The sequence below is a fragment of the Pteropus medius genome, unplaced genomic scaffold (assembly GCF_902729225.1).
Source record: "Pteropus medius unplaced genomic scaffold, Ma_sr-lr_union100, whole genome shotgun sequence".
Lineage (NCBI taxonomy): Eukaryota > Metazoa > Chordata > Mammalia > Chiroptera > Pteropodidae > Pteropus > Pteropus medius.
Genome location: NW_024344378.1, coordinates 27,562,620 through 27,581,446, shown reverse-complemented (window position 1 = coordinate 27,581,446; position 18,827 = coordinate 27,562,620). Strand labels below are relative to the sequence as shown.

The 18,827-nt window shown below is 38.0% G+C and overlaps 2 long non-coding RNA genes and 1 other non-coding gene across 4 annotated transcripts in view; 1 reads left to right on the top strand and 2 right to left on the bottom strand.

Moving 5' to 3' along the window:
- LOC120609330 (uncharacterized) overlaps positions 1-5,678 on the bottom strand; it is a 96,223-nt gene extending 90,545 nt beyond the window's left edge. Inside the window, exon 1 of the long non-coding RNA XR_005654744.1 lies at positions 5,486-5,678. This is a non-coding gene — a long non-coding RNA (uncharacterized LOC120609330). The remainder of the gene's footprint in view (positions 1-5,485) is intronic.
- LOC120609329 (uncharacterized) lies at positions 2,061-18,312 on the top strand. Of its 2 annotated transcripts, XR_005654743.1 has the most exons (4): positions 2,061-2,203; positions 4,740-4,842; positions 14,774-14,925; positions 17,217-18,312. It is a non-coding gene; the product is annotated as an uncharacterized LOC120609329 (long non-coding RNA). The 2 variants fall into 2 exon arrangements; XR_005654742.1 differs by lacking the exon at positions 2,061-2,203 and having other exon boundaries at positions 3,965-4,842.
- On the bottom strand, positions 14,771-14,933 carry LOC120609752 (U1 spliceosomal RNA). The gene has a single exon (XR_005654823.1). It is a non-coding gene; the product is annotated as a U1 spliceosomal RNA (small nuclear RNA).
- Positions 18,313-18,827: the final 515 nt, after the last annotated feature.

Sequence of the window (18,827 nt, the reverse complement as noted above, 5' to 3'; positions counted from 1 at the left end):
TATTTTATTACTTAGTAGGACTGAACCAGAGAAGACCAGGACCAATACCAGAAATACACCAACGCAATATAAAAGAAATGCCATAACAGGAGAATTTGTCTACAGGATAATAAACACTGCTATTCTTCAAGAACAGTCTTTGAATGAAGGCTAAAGATTAACAATTCTTATCAGTAGATGATTTACAATGAAGGACGTGACATTCATCACAGCTAACGGTCCTGATTCTGATTCCTTCACAAATATATGAATAAAGTGAAAGACTTAGCTGGTAAAGTGGATTGTCAAGTAGGTGCACCTAAGCAAACTGGAATGTATAGTTCATTATTTTAATTCAACTTTTCCCCAAAGTAGACTGCCAACCTCTTTGTAACTGATTCGACACCTATTTATTATGTGCCCATTGTATTTCAGGAACTCTTTAAGGTACAGGGATATAAATTTTAAAGAAATTAAAACTTCCTGTTAACACGAACCTTCTTTTCTAGTGTAATAAACATAATTAGTTTTCTGTTGGCATATATGAGAAAAAATATACGAAGAGTCAGATGGTAATAAATTCTACAGAAAAGAAAAAGAAAGAAAAGGAATGAGAAATCTTGGTAGCAGAGGGTGGTAGTGGGAATTTCAGTTTAGGAGAATGGTCATGGAAGAATATATTGAGAAATCGACTCTTGAACACAGACTAGAATGCAGTGAGGAAGTAAACCATACAACTCTGGATAAGAGTATTCCAAGCAGAGGAAATAGTAAGTGCAGAGCCTTGAAGTGGAAGAGTACTCAGCAAGCCAGAGCAGCCAGTGTGGCTGGAGCTGAGTTAACAAAGAAGATAAAAGTAAGACATTAAATTAGAAAGGTAAGGGGAGGTAGGGCAAACCATTCAATACTGCAAGCCATTGTAAGCATTTTGACTTTTGCTTTAAGATGGGAAATCATTGAACATTTTTGCGGAGGAGTGATATCATCTAATTTAAAAATTTAAAAGATTACTCTGGCTTTGTTTGCAAGAAGAGAAACAGGGAGATCAATTAGGAGGCCATTGCAATAATCTATATGAAAGTTGATAATAGCTTGCACCAAGGGGGAAGTGATAAACATGGTAAAAAGTGGAGCTTTCTCGATGTATTTTGAAGGTAGAGATGATATAATTTGCTAGTGGATTGGACATTGGGTATGAGAGAAAGAGAGGCATCAAGGTAGGCTCGAGTTTCAACCTGAGCACCAGGGAGATGGTGTTGCATTTACAAAGCTAAGAAAGACTATTGGAGGGGAAAATTTGAGAGAAAAATAAGAAGTTTGGTTTTAGGTAAATTAATATTAAAATGACTTTAAGACATTCAAATTAATTTCTAATAGGGAGTAAGATATAATTTTTGAGTTCAGAGAAAATGTGTGGCTGAAGATAAAATTTGAGAGTCATTGAAGTATAAGTGCTTCAAAGCCATGGGATTAGTACAATCTTAAAATCATCAGGAGAGTAACAATAGAGGCAAAGACCATGTTTACAGGTCAGAGAGATGAGAAGGAACCAGAAAAGGAGACTGTTAAAGACCAGGCATCAGGGTAGGTGGAACACCAAGAATGTGGGAAGCCAAGGAGAAAAATATATTGCAAGAAAGAGGAAGAAACCAACTAATTAAATTAGATTAGAAATTAGATTTAACAATATGAGATCATTGTTGACCTAAAGTCTAGACAAAAACAGTTTTGGTGGAATGGTGGGATTATAATACTGATTGGAGCGAGTTCAAGAGGAAATGGGGTAGGACCCATTTCCAAGTGAAAGAGCCTTAGGCAGGAGCATGGGCAGTTCAAACAGTTACAAAGGGAAATCATGGTTACAAAAGGGAGCATAAAATGTAGGCAGGAAGACAGCTTATGATGGTAGAAGCATGTGCAAGTTCTCAGCTGGACACTTACTTTTTAAACAAAATAGGAACCAATGCCATCAGCCAAGGGTGAGGTTTAAGAATGGAAGTGAATGTATAGCTGTAAACAAGACAACAGACCTAAAATGGAGTCACTTATGCTAAGACTCACATCTCCAAAGACTTAACTTAGTTATAGTTTCAACTTTTCCAGAAATGAATCATAAATCAGTCAGTCAGGAATCACCTGATCAGCACAGGTTAGGTAATCTGCCTTACCTCTGCCTGCCATCCCCTAAAGGAAAGTAACCTTGAAATAACCAACCTGCTTTTTGGTAAGTATAACTTCCTTGTTCTTTTTCCCTTCTGCCTATAAAAGTCTTTCATTTTGTAAACTCCTTGGAGCTCCTTTCTATCTGCCAGATTGAATGCTGCCCTTTTTAAATCAATTTTTGCTCAAACTCTTAAAATTTTAAATATGCCTTTGATTAAGTTTTAATGGTTCAAAATAGTTGCCTACTATAGACTGGGAGAATCAATGTGTTTCTACGTGTACTGTAACTGGATACATATTGATGGGCTGTGCTAAAGTACAGATATGAATATGGTTTTTACAGAATTAAAGACAGCTCAACAAGTATATGTGTTCTTCAGTCCATTCTAATGCATCGAAACAGAAAAGAGTATTTAACTAGAGTTGAGATTTTGCCAGATGAAGGTAATAAAGGGAGACACTAGCAAGGAAGTTAGGGGAGAATGCAGGGAGAGATTATGACACACTAGAAAATTTAAGCTACACATGAGAACGCAGAGGTGGCACTAGACAGTGAAAATATGGACATTTCAGTGGATTGTAGGTCCTGGAGATGTTGTGGTCAGAAAATGGAATGATTGAAATTGAGATTATGTAGATGCATTGTAGTTTATGGTAATAAATCAAAAGTGCGACCTTGGGATTAAACGCGTAAACTAGGATTGAGAGTTGGATCACTGAAGCAGAGAGTGTTAAGGAAATAAGAGACTAAGGTATTGAAAGGATCACCTACATAGACATTAAAAGCACCAAAAACGATAACAGAAATAAAATTGGAAAGAATTCAGTGACCCAGGGGCTAAAAGCTTAAGGCAGTGAGAAGGAGTGATCTGGGGTCTGTAGATAACCACAGCAAGAGATAGAATGGATGTTATAGTCTGATGACATGTGGTGTAAAACCGTGTGTGAGGCAGGGAAGGGAGAGCAGGGGAGAAGAAAGAATGGTCTGAAGTGTCAATGAGTAGCAAAGAGCACACCAATCTTCCCCAGAAACCACTGGGAAAGGGCTTGGGAGAGAAAATATCGATCACTTAGAGGTCCTGCAGCAGAAGCAATGCATTTGACTCACTTTTTAGTTAGAGCAAGACAGCAAAGCGAACATTTAAAAAAGATTCTGAAGTTATTGAGAATTTTGTTCATGATCGACCTTGAGTTTCAGAATATATAATGAAATGGTTTTAAGAATTGAGATAGGGTGAGTGATGGATTAGAAGTGGTCTATATGGACTGATACAGGCATAGAACCTGAAGGATAGAGGATGACCTGGGAGTCGCAGGCTGCTTTGAATGATTGGAAGCAAAAATGAGCTCAGTCCTGATGATATGAAGCAGGTAGTACTAATGAGTATGTGAGTATCAATGAGAGGAGAAGGGTCGGTGATTGGGTGTGTTGATGTGGGGGCAAAGGAGAAGTGAGGTCTTATCTAGACTGGCCAGGGCTCCCAGTTTTCTTCCTCATTTCTACGAATGTCATTGGGTGTCATATTTTCATTTTATCCCCAGCCCCCTCCACTGCACAGAGCTGGCATTTGGTAAGGCTTTGTTCACTGACATCAATCCCCATCTGATAAGCCATCAATAACACTAGAGATGATATAGATGAAGCAATTTCGAATACCTTGGAATGTCTATGGAGTTTTTCAGTGTTAGAATCCCATCCTGTGACACTAGATGCTGTTAAGCTTCACATGGTAGAATGATCTGAAAATGAATCATCACTGATTCATGGATCCAGCTCATTTCTCCCGCAGTGCTCACTTTAAGTCACAATGACCTTTTCTGACTACTTGTAATGGCAGCACAGTGGGGACTGCAGTTCCTGGATAGTGTACCATTAATAGACTGGCTAGCTAGTACTGTTTCTTGTCCCTTGGAGTGAAAGAGAAAGTAAAGCCAAAGAACAGGGATTTAATGCCACATTTTTCTTCACTCAATTGAAAAATATATCTGAAAAACACTATAAAATTTCTGATTTTTAAAAGGTCTTTGCAAGGTGATTTTGGTCTTTTTCAGATAGTGAAAGTTTTTTAAGATATTAAATAATTTATTACTTTTACTTGTGTAGAATAAAAGATAACAGAAAACACAGAGATCAATAAATCCTAAGACCTTCTTCAGAAGCATTCTGGTCAGCGAAGGAGTTTCCACTTTTAAGAGGGAGATTAGACTGGGTGATCTTATATCCTTTTTAGCACAAAGTTTGTATTGATCTATAAGATTTGAAATATTTGAATGCTTTCTTTTTTTTTTTTATTGAAGTAAGAAGATGGCCAAATGCTTTTATAGTATTCCCAACTACTAGAGACGGAATTATATCCCCTAAAATTTTATATTGATACTCAAATCTCCAGTGTGACTATATTTGGAGATAGGGTCTTTAGGAAGCAAAGGTTTAGGAAATCAAGTTATAAGAGTAGAGCTGTAATCAGATAGGACTGTGGCCTTATAAGAAGAAAAAGGTATCTCTCCTCGTTCATCTTCTTTATTATTTCTCCCCCGCCCATTTTCCCTCTCCCTCTTCCTCTCTCTACCCGCCTTTCCCTTTACCCCAACCTTAGGACACAGTGAGAAGGCAGCCATCTGCAAGCCAGGAAGAGAGAACCCTGACAGACACACCAACTCAGCCAGCACCTTCATCTTGGACATCCAGTCTTCAGAACTGTGAGATAATAAATTTCTTTTGTTTAATCTACCCAGTCTGTGGTATTTTGTTATGGCCAGTCTGAGTATATTAAGACACCAACCTGTCCACCTTTATAGAAATTGGGTTTGTTCCTAAAGAAAACAATAGATTTGTATTTCACTTTTGGTCAAGAGATGAATCAGAAAATTTATGCAATGCTAGTGTTTCATTGGTATGGACAGTACTTACTGGTGCATGACCAGCATGCTGAGTGAACGAACAAATACATGCAAAGAATTTGCTGAATAGTGAGAGACTGTGAGAGACTGCAAAAAAAGAAAAATACTGAATAATACGTTGCCTTTCAGAATTCATGTGAAATGAAAGCCTTAACTGTCGTTAGTACCTACCATGGTGCTCAATATGTATTGGGATATCAAAAAGTAGAGAACTCATTTGTGCTTTTTATTTTTCTAATTTAAAATTACTGGCTCATTACTGGCTAAGTCAGTATCAAGTCTCTTTGTCTGGATCTATAAAAGCAATCACATTTTAATGCCATTGTAGATTTTTATACCTGAGATTTAGCGTTACTGTCAAATAGATGTCAGCACATAAATATGGAAAAAAGTTTATTGCACACGAGAAAATAGAAGTCCAGAAAAAAGTGACTTTTCTTACCCCCAGATATTTTTAAAAGACATTCCATGTTACTTCCACAGAAACAGCATCCCAATGAAGAACTGTGGCACTTCTTAGATCAATGCTATGGGACGTAGACAGAGTCTGGGACTCACGAGACTAACTTATGCCAATTATCAGTGGACAGGGGGAAATTGCTACAGCTAAGTGTTCATAGCAGAGAACTCCAACAGTGATTATTCATCAGAGCTGTAAAATGAGGCTCAGAGTATCCAAAACCAAAATCAAACCAAAAAAAAAAAAAAAAATGCTGGAGCAAATAGTGGGAGCAAATTAGAGACTTCAGATTCACTAAGCAATTTTGTGACTCATGGAAACCCAAAGGGATTCCTGGAATTCTCTCTGTAAGTAAAGCTAATTAGGACCCAGGGGTGGAAGAAGGATTTCATGTCGGTACTTTCAGAATGAGGCAGAATATTGGAGCTTTGCTCAGTGACATCCAAGAGGACTCAGGCAACCAGGATGTTGCAGAAAATCTGGTCTCTTAAAGTCAGATTTTTTTTCTCCTCACACAAAGCCTAGATAAGTGCAGTAAGAAAGCTCCGTTATCCCTATTTGGGAGAGACTCCTGGAAGCTTCCCCGAGTTCAAGTTAGAAGCCGACTTCTAGGACTTGCTTCCAATATGGTTGTATTGCTATAATCATTCCCTTGTATTTCCTCTTTCTTTGCATGGGAGAACAGGCTAAATAATCAGGCTTAGGTTGTCTGCAATTTTAACAGCTGCAGAGAGCTCTGCATTCAGTTAGAGCAGTGATAGACAACTAATAGCCTTCTGTTCATGACAGGTAGAAAAATTAGAAAATACATCATAATCCTCACCTTCTCAGGGTCACAGATCTTTGAGAGGAGAAAACTGAAACCTTCAACCACTATTTTTTTTCTGCAGAAAATTCTCCATTCCTTAAATACAAAGGTTATCAGAGGAGACCTAATGGAACGTCAGAAGTATGTTTCTCATGTGTTACCCATAGGGGGCGGGGGGGAGGATCACAGGAGACAGAGTGACTGTATCCTCCTGCCATCCCCCCATGATAAACCTCAGCCTTTCTATAGCAGCAGAAATCATGAAGGCCTTGCAAGCCATATGGATGAGAATGTGGTAGATTATTTCTGGAATTAAACAAATTAGGGATCCATGGGCATCAAGTTAAAATAAAGATAAGGGATTTGATATTGTTGTTTCATGTTATGAATTAAATCCATTAATACTCTTTGAAAATCAAGTGAAGACATTTAAAATTAGTTTCTATTCCTGGTTTATGCCTTGAATACAACTCAAGAACTTGGGCTCCCACAAAGTCTACACTTGATCTTAGCTTAAAAGGCCAAGTAGCGATTCCACAAAGTCTAAAATCTATTATGCTTTAGTCATTGTCTTAGTCTATTTGGGCTACTATAATAGATAGGATGGGGGTTGGGGAGATGGGTGAAAAAGGGGAAGAGGTTAAGAAGTACAAATTGGTAGTTACAAAATAGTCATGAGGATGTAAAGTACAGCATAAGAAATATAATCAATGATTTTGAATAACTATATATGGTGTCAGATGGGTACTAAATTTTTCAGGGTGATCACTTCATAACTTATATAAATGTCTAATCACTTAAACTAATATTATATGTCAACTAAATTAAAAAGTAATTGAAAAGTAATAAATTATTTTTAAAATGTATGGATTGAGGTATAGTGATTTATTGGTGAAGATTTAGAATAACGGGAGAAAGAAGGTCCTTATATATTTGTTTATTGTGCCTCAGTGAATGTGAAGAGTCTGTGTAGTATTCAGAAACCACCTCTTCTTGATCATGTCAAAACCATCTCTTTATATTCTGCATTGTTAAATGCATCGTTCCTACCTAATTTCATATTTCCCACTATAAGAAAAAGATAGTGATACTGTTATAAATCCATAATGCCATAGCTCTTTAGAACCTACTTGTATTGAAACACTACAGACTTTCGCCTCTGAAGTTCCCTAATACCACCTATTTAATGCTGGTTATATCATTACTTATGATTCTGTATCATCTCCCATGTCATCTGTGGATACTACTAGCTTCCAATGTCTCTCTTGAAAGTACTATGCTGCCTTGATAATGACCAAATGTAACTCTTACACAGTAAAATGTGAAAGATAATTTTATGGCCATAATAAATTATCATTCAGAATATTATGCTAGAACACATCTCCCATGTCTTCTTTTGAACTCTTTAGGCCATAATCATGACATTCCCGAAATGTGATTTTTCTATGTGAACTACACCCCTGTCTCATACACTTGCACAAACAAGAAATACAGGCAAGGGGCCAGACATGGTAAGAAGAGTATTCTCTTTCACATAAGTAATGCCTGTCCCTCATCCAATTCAAGACTGATTGAAAACAGTCTTGTCGCCACATGAAAGTGGGGGGAATAAGAGAGAGCAATGATCAGAAAAGGCCACTGGTGCTGCCATTATAAAAGCTCTCAGGTAATACACAAGCTTCCAGCTGCAGAGAACTGCAGAAAACATGTGACATGGAGTTGAGGAAAGGAGTGATGAGCCAGCAGGGAGGGGGACACTCAGAGTAAAGGACAACTGCCGTTACACCCACCACCCAAAGGTTAGCACTTGAACTGTCAATGGCCAACAGCCCTGAACTCATCCTGTGTCCAACATGAGGACATGAACTCAAATCAACATGTCAGTATATTTCTGTGGCCCATTTTCAAGCAATCATGCCAACGAAGTACGGTGCTAGTCAGCAAGAGTGATCCAGGATCCAGTGCCAGCCACAAGTCCCAGGACAATCTCATAACCTGAGTCCCTGAGTTTTGGTGGCAGTATCTGGGCAACCTCAGAGGTTGGACAGAATCTTGAAGGGAATAAATGAGGACAGAGCTCACATGGGTCCAAGTCGGACCCCAAAGTGCCTCATCCGGGTGATATTTCCACCACAGTTGGCCCGAGGATTTTCAGAAGGAGGAGTTAGAAAATTTCATGGAAGGTGCTCCAAAGCACAGTAGGCTTCCTAAAGCCCAAGCCTCGGTCAAGGCTGAAACTTGCCCGAGTTTAAGGATAGCTAGGTAGAAGGTAAGCTAGGGCCAGTTCATGGAATACCTTGTAATACCATAATCAGGAAGTTAAATTTTATCTATAAGTTAGCACTACCAAAATGTCTTACTTTTCTTTGCAACGTATATTATTAGGTAAACTGAAAAAAATAAATTATGTTCAAATAAATGGAAAACACTAGACTCTGATAGCCCTTAATGTAGTAATATGAATTTTGAACTTTCTATGATTGGAAAGACTATGCACCGTCTTATAATTTTATCTTTAAAAATAACCCATGGAGAGGAGAAAAAAAAATTGATGTAGATGATAAAGGCTCTGTTCATCCCTCTGGCGACCTAATCAAAGTTGTGATGGAAACAAGGAGCAATAGCAAGGAAAAATCGCCTGGGATCTAGATGAACGAGCCATACAACTAGGGAGAAATCCAAGAAAGCACCCTGCAATGGCAAAAGGTAGGACGGGATGAGGACGGGGGGCTGCCCATCCTGAGCGGCTGAGTGGGATGGATGCTGCGGCATTGGCAGTGGCAGATGCCTTTTAAAAGGACCATGTCTGCGAGAGGATTTTCACGGTGACGAACCTGCTCGCTCTGAGCACCAGTGCCTGTTCAGCTGTGCGCAGGGGGCACCAGAGACTTACAGAGAGACATTGTCGGAGTGAGGGCCAAGGTGAGATTCCTTTGGTACAGAAGTGCTGGCAGTATCCATTGGTCCCTGTTGAGCTCTCCCCGCTACCAGTGCATGGGAAACAGCTTCACCATTGCCCAGACCTCATCAAACTAGATAACAGAGGTCTCTCTGCCCAGAGGATTTCCTGAAACCCCGCCTACCCCAACTCAGGCCCCACCCAAGCCACATCCAAGTGTATCCTCAGCAAGTCAGGTGCCCCTTGCTGAGACTCACACTGGTGGAGGCAGCTGGCCTCAGTTTCTGGTGTGGCCTTATGAGGCAACTATAAGCAGAGCATCTGTGGATTGCTTGCTGAATCTTAATAGGTAGAGGCTGGGGCTACATTTGGCCTGCAGCTGAACCCCTCTCAGGACTGTGCCACTGGACATCTACTTCACAAATCCACACTAATCAGACCGGGACACTTAGGAACTTTGCTTAGTACATAGAAACAGACACGTAAAGGCAGCCAAAATGGAAAGACAAAGAAGCAGAAATCATATGACAGAACAGAACAGGAATTCAGATGTAATGGAGTCAAGTAATCTAACAGAAGCAGAGTTCAAAACACTGGTTATAAAAATGCTCAATGAATTTTTGGGAAGTGTAGAGAACTCCAACAAAAAGATAAAAATGGAAATGGAAATTATAAAAGGAAACTAGTCTAAAACGGAGAACTCATTATGTGAAATGAGAAGTATATTAAATGGAATAAACAAAGGAATAAACGAAGTGAATAAAGAAGAGGATCAAATGCTTTATCTAGAGCACAAGAAAGCCATTCAGGACACTCAATCAGAATGACAAGAAAAAAGATGCTAAGACTATAAAAATAATTTAAGGAGGATATGGGACACTATTAAGTCTCCAAATATTCATCTGATCGGCGTAATGGTGTAGAGGATAAAGGCTCTGTTCATCCCTCTGGTGACCTAATCAAGATGTTGAACAGCTGTTTGAAGAAATAATGATGGAAAACTTCCCTAACTTGGTGAAGGAAATGGACATAAAACCCCAGGAAGCTCAGAGAATTTCAAATCAGGGATCCAAAGAGGCCTACACCAAGACACATCATAATTAAAGTGCCAAAGTTTAAATACAAAGAAAGAATATTAAAAGTAGCAAGAGAAAAAGAAATAATTACTTATAAAGGAACACCCATATGACTGGCAGCTGATTTCTCAAAAGCAACTATGCAGGACAGAAAGACTTGGCAAAACATATTCAACAGAACGAAGACCCAGGATCTACAACCAAGAATAATTTATCCAGCAAAATTATCATTTAGAGTTGAAGGACAGATAAAGAGCTTCTCAGACAAAAATAAACTAAAGGAATTTATTACCACTAAGCCAGTATTACAGGAAATGTTGGAAGGACTTCTTTAAGAAGAAAAAATACGTATCAAAAAATAGGAATAAGGAATGGTAATGACTACATTCCTATCAAGAAGTACTTTAAATGGAAAAGAATTAAGTGCTCTAGCCAAAAGATAGAGTGGCTGAAAGGATAAGAAAACAAGACCCCTACATATGAAAAGGAAGGAAATGGAAAAAGATATTGCTTCGATGAACCTAGAAGATATTTAATTCACAGAGAAAGATAAACATATGATTTCATTCATACGTGGAATCTAAGGAATAAAAAGAACAAACTAATCAAAAACAGATTCACAAATATATTGGACAACTTGGTGATGGACAGAGGGAAGGAGGATTTGGGAGGCTGGAAGAATGGAGTGAAAGGTTAAAGAAATACAAATTAGTAGCTGATGGATAGTCATGGGGATGGGGAGCATGGCATAGGGAATGCAATTAGCACTAATACTTTGGCTAGGTGGAGGGTCAGGGAAGGGAGGGAGCAATTGGAGGGATCATTTTACTAACTATATAGATGTCTAACCGATGTACTGTATACTTGAAACTAATTAAAAATTTAAAAAATAACCCATGAAATCTTCAATCTATTATAAAATATATTCTGTAATTATTATTCCATAGAACACACTTTGGAAAATGTTACAACAGACATGAGAGCCATTGCAAGGATTTCATGCACAACAGATTTCCATTTTAGAAAAATCACTGTGGGTGACAGGAAAGTGGGTGGTTAGAGTAGAGAGAAGAGAAAGGGTAAGGTCAAGAGTAGAAGTTAGGCAGTTATCATTAAGAATTAGTCAAGTGATGATGAGGTCTGAACTAAGCTGGATTAGCAGTACTGTGCAGTCACAAAATATATACATATTTCTTTGATAAATTAAATTATATGCACCTGGCTAAAAACAACTAAATGAGGGAAAAAAGCTATTTTATTTCAGGCTATTGAGCCTGCCACTGCACTCAATGATAGCAAACTCCAGACTGTACATGAGACTGGTTCCTAGGAGTCTTAGTTATCAAGTACATTGATACTCAGGAAATGTTGAGTATGATTCTCATATTTAAGAATATGTATTTTCCATAAAACATTTCCTTTAAACAAAAGTCAACCACTTCATCTGGGACTCAATCTGTTCCATTGCTGCAGGGAAAACTGACCATGTTGGACTTACTGAGAGACAGTATGTCAGGCTCTAAGGAGGCGACTTCCTAAGGTATTCTCAAGGGTAATTTTGACCATATGTGATTGTTCTCCTTTGAAAATGACTTCAATATCCAATCCCAGTGTAGGCTGCAACTGTATTCACAGACAGCACTGAAGAACTCATGTCAACTCTTTCTCTCCAAATCGTTATGTGATTCTACATCCCCAACCACACATAAGTAAATTTGCGTCCTTTAAAAAGATTGAGAGTTCGAATGATCCCTAGACAAAAATAGAAGCACCATATGTACCAGAAGCTGAAGGGATAGAATCTGGTACATTTTCTGGAAATAATCTAAACTGCTCAACTTTTAGATAATAAGGCTGAAGTCTAGAGAGAGAAATCAACCCAGCCTAACCCAATATTGCAGAACTGAGAGGTAAACTGAAAATGTTATCTTTTTTTAATTTTAATCTCTAGTGACAATAAATCTCTTAGAATATATCATTAAAAGCTTTTGTTAAAGAGCAAACAAATATTATTTTTTTCTTAATTTCAAAAGGCATGCAAACTTTAACTCATTGTACAAGAGTGTATCACCTTCATATGTATTCCCGATATTTCTAAATACCTAATTTCTGTCTTCTACACAATAGAATAATTCAATACAAACAGAAAACATCTGTATTTGAGAAGATTTAAATGATTTTTTTTTAGAAATTTATCAGAAATATTAATTCTACCTCTAAATGCAAATAAGGTTGCTCTTGACTCCATAAACACATACACATCTCACTTCACCACAGCACACGGGGGGCCAAATTCTCAGCACAGCAGTATCTTTTTAGCCGGCACTCTATCCAGACATTTAATTGTAGGTGTAGGTATTTGGTTTTTGTTTGGTAGGCTAAAATTTTGAGCTTTTTGAGCATTGACTAATGAAATTACAGAGTAGCCCTTAAATCTTTAATGGTAGGAGCTCTTGATTAAGCCTAAGAAGAAATATAGCAAAGCATAGTAGGCTATGGGCTGGAGAGGACAAGACCAGTCAGGTCCCTCACTGACAGCGGTTTGGCCAGCCGGTTTAACATGTAGCTTTTCATATCCCTTCTGAAGACAGCTGTTAATCAGAAACAGAAAGCTTTCTGAGAAACTGAGGGACAGCAGAGCAGCAGCTGCTACAGTTAGTTTGGGAAAGACACAGTATCATTCGGAGAGTACTGTGATGATAGACACGATGGATGAAGGGTAGGAACAAGCAGACTACAACAGAGGAGCCAAAAGGGGCAGGCAGGCAAATGCTGCTCTTCAAAAGCTGATAATGACACTTTGGTAGCACCAGTAATGCCAAGCATTCATCTGCAGCAACCTAGAGGCCCACAAAGGCAATCTGCAAAGGAACAAAATCCCAAAGTCACAGTATGGTAGAAACATTAAAAGAAAAAAGCTAAGCCACCAAACCTCCTATTTACTAGAAGCTTAAGAGTGCAGTGAAAACATACAGGAAAAAAAAAATCATAGACCAACACATTATAATTCCCATTCGTGTTTAAATAAAATGTATGCCTGTGTTTGCATGTATATGTATGAGAGAGTGTGTGTGTGCATACACACACATATAAATAGATATGTCTGTATGAGCATACAGAAATGTCTGAAATCATACCAAATTGACCAAATTGTTTTTTATACTTATCTCTGGTCGTCAAATAAGACACGTGGAGGAGCTCACACTCTTTCTCTCTTTTTTTTAATGGTACTTTTTTCTTTCTTTCTTTCTTTTTTATTTTATTAGTTTCAAGTATACAGTACATTGGTTAGATATTTATATAGTTTATAAAATGACTCCCCAATTGCTCCTTTTCTCCTCTGGCTCTCCACCTAGCCATTACATTAATGCTAACTGCATTCCCTATGCCGTGCTCCCCATCCCCATGACCACCTATCAGCTATCAATTTGTACTTCTTTAACTCTTCACTCCCTTCTCCCAGCCCCACAATGCCCCCGCCTCTGTCCGTCACCAAATTGTCTTTTATATTTGTGAATCTGTTTTTGATTTGTTTGTTCTTTTTGTTCCTTAGATTCCACATATACATGAAATCATATGGTATTGCTCTTCTTAATTATACATATTAAGGTTTGAAATTGATGGCAGTGGTGGCAGATTTTACTTTCTTTCATATTTGTTCATATTTCTTTAAAAAATTATATAGAGGACATTCTGGAGAGGAAAGAACTTGTGATCTATAATGAAGAGATTGAGCAAGATCAGTATTTTTTATTTTATTTTATTTTTTGGCATTCCAAATGTCCCCTTATATCTACCTCTACCACCTCCATTATCTCACACACATTCACACACACACACACACACACACACACAAACATGTGCACGCACACACACATTCTTGCACACATGTTTTTACCACCTGGGAAACTCTTAGTCATCTTTCAATCATTCTTTTGATACCTGGCCCATAGTAGGGTCTCAAAAAATATTTATTGAGTAAATATGTCAGTGCATACCCTGGATGTGAGTGTCTGTTCTCTACTCTAAGTGATCTTCTTCAAAGCAAGAATCAGGTCTTTTCAGTCATGACTCCACAGCAGAGTGATATAAGACTTAATCAACAATAAATGGAATTTTGAAAGTACATTTATTAAATTGAAAAAGTAGTGAATATGAAATACAATTCTGTAAATTAAAATTTTATATTTCAACAGAGATTCTATAAATGTCAATGTTTTAATATACTATTAATTCATACAAAATATATATATTTAAAAGTCAAACTTATTTTACAGCCCCAATTAGTTGTGGGAATTTAAAAAAAAAACTCTTCATTTTTGTTTTCTTTTTTTACCAACTCCGTAAAATGGGCATACCTTTCTGACCAGGTAGAGATGTGACGCTCAGATGAGCTGATGCATCGAAGAGTGTTCTGTAGGTGGGAAAGTAATACGACATAAATATGAGATTGACCTTTTCCTTTTTCTTTTCTTTTTTCTTACAAGGGGAGAGCATGAATGCAGTGCCCATAACCACAAATTATGCGGTCAAGTTTTTCACACTTGAGGAAACTGCAGGAGTCAGCAGATCAGGAGTGCAATAGATAAGCCTTGCCATGGGCAAACCACCTTCATGACCACGGTGTCTCCCCAGCCAGGTAAGTGCCCTTTTTCTTTTATTTCTGTTGAGAAACCAAGAATATACTTGACATACATTTGTAGAAGAACTGCCATTCCAAAGGTGGAGAAAAGCTTTATTTTTACATCAGAAGATCAATCTGTACTTTTGAAGGTCTTATACTAGTGACTGTGTGGATTGGTCATACCAAAGAACACTTCTGTAATGTTTCCACTGTAGCTCGCCCACTCTCACCCTCCCTACTCCGAACTGAAGAGAGCTTGTTAACATGGTTAGCTGAGAGGTGGCCAAAATAGCTTTATTTATCTTTCGACTTGTTTTCTCCATTCTTTTGTTTCAGATTACAGCTTGGGCAAGCAAGAGAAATGAGAATAATATCCTCATTAAAAAGATATAACTGAGTTTTTACTTTCCTTCTCACTTATGAGCTTTCTTTTAACATAATACTAAGTATGCAGTAGAATAAACTTATCTTCTAGGAACCGCACGTCGGCTGTTGAAATAAATACCAAAGCTTTATAAATGAGGCTTTATAAAGTTTTATTCCCACCACTCTCATTAATTTCTGCTAACTAGAATCCTTAAACTCCAGCCACTAGTAATAACCCCCACAAAGAGCATTAGCTTTCAAATTTACTGTGCATGGGAATAACTTGGAGTGCTTCTTTAAAATGTAAGTTCCTGAGCCTCACCCATAATTACTAGGATTTAGTTTAGGTCTGGGGTACATCTCAAGAATCTGCATTTTAACCTGTACCCCAGGTGGTTTTTATGCAGGTAGCTAATCTAAGACTGGAGGCTCTACTGCAGTGGCTTAGGGGATCTACAGTAGGATGCAAATCCCAATGTTCATTTTAAAAAGATAATAGCCTTACATGTCTAGCATTCATTCATTCATTTATTGATTTAACAAATATACATCGAGTGCCTACATGTTTCAAGCACCAAGTTATAAAGATATTAACACAAGGCAGCTTCTCTCCTCAAGGAGTTTATGACATATCTTTTAGGAGCTGAGGCAAGTTTCTGCTGCCTTTCCCCCCATGTGCATACTATGTGACAAATCAATATTAGTATTAGTATCATCTGGGAGTATAAGGCAAAATGTTCAAATATTTTCCTGTTTTGGGCAGAAATTCTGTCTAAATGCCAGTGGAGGAACCATAAAGTCTGCAGATAACTTACGATGCAAGCTTTTTGTCTTTGGTGGGAAATGGGATGTTAGGAAGGGGTATATATGCAACAGCAAAGAGCCCTTCCTATTTGGCAGGATATGTCCGTTCTCAATATGTCAGTCTCGGTGGAAGGCTAAACCATTTGGGTTGTCATGTCTAGCTTTTCGAATCTGAAGAACTGATGCGAAGGTAGAGAGTCTGTCATGACACTATTTGTTACGGAGACTGTGGAGAATGTCCAGCAGCAGTGTTAAGGATTAAGGCAAAGCAGCAGTGACCAACAGTGCCGGCAGTGCCTTTTGCAGCATCATAATAAGGCTGTCTCTGGGTGTGAGGTGGCTTCCTTCAGCTCCAGCTCACTCTCTAACGGGTTCTCCAACCTCCTCATTAATGCTTTCCTGTAAGTTTCTTTTCTGCTTTAGTTATTCAGGTCAGTTTCTGTTGCTTGCAATCCAGAATCCTGACTAATACCAAAACTAGCATCACACGTGGCCTCAAAGAAATGGCAGAGGAAAAGCCTGAGATTGGCTATGTGGACGATATGGGCCTGAAGTCAGGGAGAATTCCATTTGCATGGGAATCAGGAAGACCCTAGAATGTAATAAGTCAGCCATTTAAATTATAATTCCTGTTTACCTGGAATGAGGTAATGCCCAATGAAGAAAAGTCTTTCTAAGATCGAGTTGCCACTTCCATATAAAAGTGAAAGGAACATAGAAATCAAGGACGACAGAGTGAGATATTGGTCTATCACTTTCTTGGAAAGCTCAGCAAAAGAGAATAACAATTCTCAAAATTCTCAGATAAAGACACTGATTGAAACCCAGGGATTGTTTATGATCAAGCTAAAAGAATCTTTTTTCTATTGCTGCAAGGTAGCTCAGAAAAATCTATCTATCGAGTCCATTGCCATTGTTCCGGGAATGGCGGTATTCTGGGAATATACAGGAGGTTTGGAGAAACTTGGAGTACCCTGAATCCTCACCTCCCATTGAGCATCCTCTGTCAGCCTCCTCTCTGTCAAGAAATCCATCTTCCCTTCCTTGAAGACACTGTCCTCTCTCACTTATGGGAGTTACCTTCCCAAGGAAGCCAATTCTTCTCATTTCACTCTCTTTACCTCTTTGTCTCCAAGGTCAAGTCAAGGAAGAAAAGTACAAGAAGGCTTATACACAAACATCTCTAGAACTCCACTAATTTATATCTGCTAGGATCTTGAGAATATGTGTGGAAATGGATTCTAAGAGGGCCTGGTCCCGGATGGATCAACCTGAATTTATTGATATCGGTGCTAGAGATTCTACATTAAACACACTAGTTAAACAGGTGAGAGTAGTTCTAATTCTTTACTCAGCTGGTTAATGCAACCTGAACAATATATGTTATTCACATAATATTAATGTGAAATGCCATTAGTCCTTTGGACTAAAGGAGAGAAAGGAATACAAAGATTAAAAATAGAATTTCTGGAGTAGCTTTGTCATGTGCAATGTGACCAACCATATTCATTCCCCAATTATCTCCTAGAAAGGGCTAGAAACTGTTTCACCAATACCTTGAGAAGTACAATGGCAAGGGGACTAACAGCATATTTGCAGATGAAAGAAATTTTGGTGAGAGGCACAAAAGTTCAATGAACCCCTTGATTTCAATGTGGATGAGGGAATTCTGAGGTGGCAAAAAACCAAGTAACATTAGGTAATAACAAAAAGCATAGCTATATATGTGCCATACAGCATCTCTCTGCCATCACAATCAGAATAGTCTGATCCACAGGGACTTAAACAATTTTCACTTGGTCATTGGATATCTAGGCCTACAACAGATATAGAGTACACTAAGGTCCTACCTGATTTGTATTGACAAGAGCAGAAAACCAACAAACTTCAAAGCTGGTGAACAGAGATCTGATTGGAAGGCCCATGAGAGTCACAATTTCTTTTCTATTTCTCTAACCTAAGTCATTTCAGAGACCCAGAGCTCTTTGAAAGTAAAGATAATATTGAGGCATTTAGAAGGAAAAATGGACCAGCTGTGGGACCTTGGGAGATACAGGGCCTGCGGGAGCAATGTGAGACTTTGGGGTTATATTTTTATATTTATCATTTCCCCAGATAATATTTTGTTAATTCCTTTCTATTGTTATACAAATGGTCCAATTTTTCAAAAGGATGTTTAAAAATCTTCTAATCTTGAAGAGAAGCATATGATATGATATTAGAATACCTTAAAAATGGTCACTCTCTATTTTATTATTTATCAGAAATGACCTTGTCTATAACTCAGAATTTTAGAGTTTTCTTTTTTGAATGTTGTGGTTACTTAATTCATTTTTCCAAAGACTTTTTTTGAATGCCAGCTGAGTCTGCATTACAATCAGATTCTTACCTGTCTTCTCAGAAGGAATGTTTTTCTTTGCATTTGGAGAAAATGTTAATTAACACATTAGGAATGTATTTGGTACATTTAGTTGCGAATGCAAACAGTCTAATCTTCTATTCATTAGAGCCTTTTGTCTGAATCATTCAAGTGAGTAACAGGTTGCCCTGAGACATCACCAAAATGATTCAGTTATACTAAAAGTATTCCTTTTGTATTTTCTGGGAACGGTTATGTATTATGAATTACTCAAATTGCATTTTCATTTCATCACCACGGTAACTACTATAGCAACACTTAAAGAGACTGCCACGTTAATTATTTTACTGAATGAGAGATTCTGGCCAAACTTTCTGTGCTGAACATA